Genomic DNA, 5,682 nt, shown 5'->3' with positions numbered 1-5,682 from the left:
TCATAGTAAAAGTGGAGGTTCTCTCCTCCCTTCAGAGAAAGGTACCTCCTTCTTTGATGGTCCATTCTTTCCACTGGGATCTCACTGCAGAGGTCTTTGATTTAGGTCTTTTTTTTCCAGAGTGTCTTGGTTTTCCATGCCTAAAATACTCTCATGGGCTCTTCAGCCAGATCTGAAAGCCTTAAGCGCTGATTCTGAGGCCAGAGTGCTGTTAAGCACATCTGCCATATTTTACATGAGGAAATTTTTATGTCAGGTGTGGGGAGCAACCCGGACTAGACTAAGTTACTGGAATTAAGACTTATTCTATGCATCTGCTCTCCCACAATATGGCACTGGGAGAGAAGAAAACAGCTTCTACACAGCTGCCTCCAGTTCAGCCAATAAACTGTAGGACTTGCTCCTGATTGGAGGAGAGCAGCGTACTCGGCGTGTGGGTAGCAGAGTTGGGATTGGTGGAAGAGGACTATAAAGGAGGAGAGAGACGGCATGCACCAGGAACATCTAAGGGGAACATCTAAGGGGAACATCTAAGGGGAACACCTGTGCAGCCCCCGAGAGAGCCGGCCGGCGGTGTGCCGCTCCCCTGCGGAAGTGGGGAATGTGGCCAGGGGGAACTGCCCTTCCACGGAGGTGGAAGGGACAGTAGCCAACCCGGGAAGAACCAGCAGCAAACCCGGGGAGGGCCGAGCAGACAAAAGAACAGCGCAGGGTCCTGTGTCGTTCCTCCATGAAGAGGGGGAGCGACAGTCAGGGTTCTTCTTTTGGGTACATTATCTTAACTCCTGTGATATGCAATCATTTTAAAAATATGATTTAAGACTATTTTCACTAAATCTCTTTGTTTAGTTGACACTTCGTAATTATTCATACCAAACTGCTCAGTTTTATCCTAATCACAATTTATCCAATGATATGAACATCACTTTTCATTTATTTTTATTTGACTTTATTACTGTCACTATTTTATAACATCAGTCAGTACCCGAATTGTAGGCAAGTGTTAGCATTGTGGGTTACTATTTTTACTGAGAGTTTATTAACTCAAGGAAAGTGTCTAAGCTTTCCTGTCTACTTTAAAGTGCACATTTTTTCTGTACTACCTATGTTCAATATATTCTTTCCCCCATTCAAGTTCTTTCCCTTCACTGCATCTGGATTGTGATGAGATTCAATTTAACATTGGAATTGAAATATTCCACAGTGTCCTTCTAGATACAGTTGTCTTAAAGTTTTCTACTGATTTATGGAGTGATGTTTTCTTGATTGAAAATCCTGAAGCTCTATATTTATTCTTAAATAAAATTGTGATTGTTTCTTTTTTAAAAGAATTATTTATTTGAAATGCAGAGAGAGAGAGATTGAAAGAGAGCAAGAGAGAGAGAGAGAGAGATATCTTCCCACACTCTGGCTCACTTCTCAAATCAAGGTTGTGGCGACGACTGGATCAGGAACTAGGAGCTACTTAAAGATCTCCCACAAGGGTCTAAGTGTCCCAGCATATGGACCTTTTCCACTGCATTCCAAGGTGGATTATAAGGGAGCTGGATCAGAAGTGGAACAGCCAAGATTCGTTCTATTAAGGGTTCTAACAAATTACTCATAATATTGAGAGTAATCACATTCTATATTATGAATGAGAACATGAATTGATTTTACCTCTGTCATGTCATAATTACGATTGCCTGTGTATGCTATTAGTATAACAGTTTTTCGCAATATTAACACTGTGAATGTGTGGCCATCAATGTTAGCTTTTTCCTGTGTGATAATGAAATCATGAAAAATTCTGTGATTTACAATGACATCTTTCATGATGAGTTGATCAGAGATTTCTAGATCTGGCGTAGTAATTCATGCTATGATCAGAGATTTCTAGATCTGGTGCAGTAATTCTTGCTATGAAACTCATATGTTCATTATAGTCTAAAGATAATAGATAATTCATAATAAATTATTTATTTGTATCTTCTTATAGCTATTGTTGATATTTAGTCTTAATTTACAATATTCAAACCTATGTTATAATATTAGTTCCTTTTGCATTTCAAAATATTGCTATCACATGTATATTATCATTACTCTACTATCAATTTCTCCCAATTGGTAGACTAGCAATATCTACCAATGCTAGAATAGTGAACCTGTGACCATCTTGGATGGCCTTCTCATTGAGACCTCACCTAGCGGAGGGTATTTCTCTACATTCTTCTGAAAATGTTGATGTTCACATTTTCTTTATTATTTAAAAATCTGAGGAGGATGTAGGAAAAAAGGGAGAGAGAGAGAGAGAGACAGAGACAGAGAGAAACAGAGAGACAGAAAGAGAGAGAGATCTTCCATCTAATGGCTCAGTACACATAGCTGCACCATCCAGGTTTGGACCTGACCAAGTCCAGGAGCAATGAAATCCATCAGGCTCCCATGTGGGCAGTGCCATGCAGTTAAGTATTTTAGTATCATCTGCTCCCTCCCAGGCACACTAGAAGTGATCCGGATCCAAAACAGTGGGCTAGGACTCAAATGGGAACTCTGATATGGGATGCAGTGGGATGTCCCAATGCATCATTTTACCAACCTGTACACATTTTCGTAGACAAAAGTAATTCTTTTCCTTTTCAAGGTGATTCATTCTTTGCCTTCTCTGTAGTTTTAAAGGACTGCAAATCATCTTTATATATTTTAAATTAGCGAGTATAATTCTTGATACACATTTCTTTAATATTTTCCTGATAATTGTACTGAATTTAACATTTTGACTTATTTGTTGTCATCTAATTATCATTTATCTCTATAGTTTTTCAAAATTTATTTATGTGAAAATCAGAGTAACACAGAGAGAGAAGGAGAGGCAGAAAGAGAGAGAGAGGTCTTCCATCCTCTGGTTCACTCCAGAATTGGCTGCAATGGCAGGAGATGCTCCAATCTGAAGCCAGGAGCCAGAAACTTCTTCTGGGTCTCCCACCTAGGTCAGGGGCCCAAACACTTGGGCCATCTTCTACTGCTTGCCCAGGCCATAGCAGAGAGCTGGATCAGAAGTGGAGCAGCTGGGACTCCAACTGGTGCCCATATGGGATGCTGGCACTGCAAGCAGCATCTTTACCTGCTGTGCCACAGAGTCAGCCCTGAAAGGTTTATTTTTAATTCCCTCTTGAAAATCATAGTATGGAACTCCCTGGGATATTATATCTTTAAAATGAGTAATGACATGTATTCATGATATTCTGAAAAGGAAAATTCATTGCAGTAATAGCTCCTGTGGGCTAAATCTATTTCATTTGTTTTTGTAAAAAGTTTTATTGGAATACAACCCCATCTATTTACCTATAGCTTACACATATTTTAGATGACAGCATTGGCACTACAGTCCACAAAGTCAAAAATATTTACTACCTGGCTCTTTATAGAAAAGTTTGCCATACTAGTTTAAGATTAAAGATCTCTGGGGGCCGGTGGGGAGGCTCACTTGGTTAATCCTCCACCTACGGCACCAGCATCCCATGTGGGCACCGGGTTCTAGTCCCAGTTGCTCCTCTTCCAGTCCAGTTCTCTACTGTTGCCCGGGAAGTCAATGGAGGATGTCCCAAGTGCTTGGGCCCCTGCACCCACATGGGAGACCAGGAGGAAGCACCTGTATCCTGGCTTTGGATCAGCATATTTCCAGCTGTAGCGGCCATTTTGGGGGTAAACCAATGAGAGGAAGACCTTTCTCTCTGTCTCTCTCTCTCTCACTGTCTAACTCTATCTGTCAAAAAAAAGACTAAAGATTAAGATTAAAGATCAAAGATATTTGGATATGTTCTTGTAGGTTTTATCCAACATTCAGAATTGTTTACAGAATATGTAACATTGTAGGCAAGCCCTCAATAAATTAATTTAAAGGTCTATCATTTGAGCATTCATGCATTGGAAACAAAACCCAGAAATCCCATAACTAGTCTGTTGTTTTGTCAAAACAATCCCCATTATGTTTTATATATGATAAATATAATACATTAGAAAAGTTCTTATCAGAGGTGTGCATATGATTCCACAATATCCAGGGTTTTGTGTAGGATCTAATTCCAGTGAAGTTCTTACAAGATAGAAAGGATGCTATGTTTCAAATTTGAATAGATCTTACTAAATTACCATCTAAAAGAATGTATTAATATCATTAATTAATAGTGTATGAGAATAACATTAACCTCACATTTCCAGCATATTTGATTGAGTCAAATCAATATGATCAGAAAAAATAATTTTTGTCACTGTATATTTTGTTAGGATCTATTTAGTTATGTGAAAGTTACAGAGGGAGAGGGAGAGACCCAGAGAGAGAGAAAGCTTCTACCTACTGATTTACTTCTCTAATGTCCTCAATGACCAGGGATGGGCCAGGCTGAAGACAAGAGCCAAAAGCTTCCTCAGGGTCTTGCACATGTGTGGCAGAATCCCAACACCTGGGAAAAGTCTTTCTTCTTTTTAGGCCATTATCAGGGAGTTGGATCAGAAGTGAGCAGCCAAGACACCTACTGGCACCCATATGGGATCCTGGCATCGCAAGTGGTGGCTTTACCTGCAACACCACTAGGCTCTTCGTTAAATTTTTTAATGGTTTAAATTCTTTATCTTTTGCAGAACTTCATAGGACAAATTACAAATATCTGCAGATGTTTCTATTTATTTGTTCTAGCTTAGTTTGCAACTTGTGTATAGTGAATTATAATTCTTAAAAATATGGGAGCCATGATGAAATAAACCTGTTGTAGGCTTTTTTTAAAATGAAATACATTGTTCATACCCAATAAACTTCATATTTTTCAAAAATTTTTCAGCTGTTAAGCTGTATATGTTTTCATTGAGTCAAATTGTATGAAAATCTTTGCAACTCATTATTTGATTTGCTTGAACTTAGATCAAAATATTTGATATTTCAGTATGTTTTATATATTTGAACTTCTGTGGCCTCAGGCCTCCTTCTTTTGTAGTAAGGTATGATGAGCACTTGAGAGAGAGGGTTATGTACTTCCATGTGAATTCTTAATATAAATATATAACTGTCTTTTTCACTTAAAAGTTCCTAAGTGGTAATTCACAAATATGGTTATATAATAAATATGGGTCTTTCAAGTCTTTGGATCATTTACAAATAATAAATATGTACTTCTAGCACGTAACGCTTACTTTATTGTACTTATTTATATTTTGCAAACACCAAACATCTCAACTAACTGTATTCTTATTGAGTTAATTTTACATGCTTATTTAATAACTGATACAAAAGACTATAATTTGTATGTTGAGATAGAAGCACAACAAATGAAGACTGAATCCACCACTTGAGATCTAGAAAGTTACAGGCACTGTATTTGCTTGCATACAACAGAACAAAAGATTTTATTTTACTAAAAATAAACACATAATCTTGTTATATTTGAAAAAAAAAGCATTTTCAGACAAGCTCCTTAACTGACATCTGCCTTCCTCTTTATTTCTACTTTACTAAATAGGCATGGAAGGGATCTTACCATTCTCCAATCCTCCCACTACTGGCTCTTGCCAGGAACCATGTATTTGTAAAGCAAAAGCTACAATCCCATCTGAAAGCATAAAATGTAGCAAAAAATGGAATCTTTCTTTTTTTTTTTTTAATTTTTTTTTATTTTTTTGACAGGCAGAGTGGACAGTGAGAGAGAGAGA

This window comes from Oryctolagus cuniculus, chromosome 20 (assembly GCF_051225735.1).
Source record: "Oryctolagus cuniculus isolate XC-2025 breed Fujian yellow rabbit chromosome 20, ASM5122573v1, whole genome shotgun sequence".
In the NCBI taxonomy this organism is placed as follows: domain Eukaryota; kingdom Metazoa; phylum Chordata; class Mammalia; order Lagomorpha; family Leporidae; genus Oryctolagus; species Oryctolagus cuniculus.
This window is presented reverse-complemented; position numbering follows the sequence as displayed.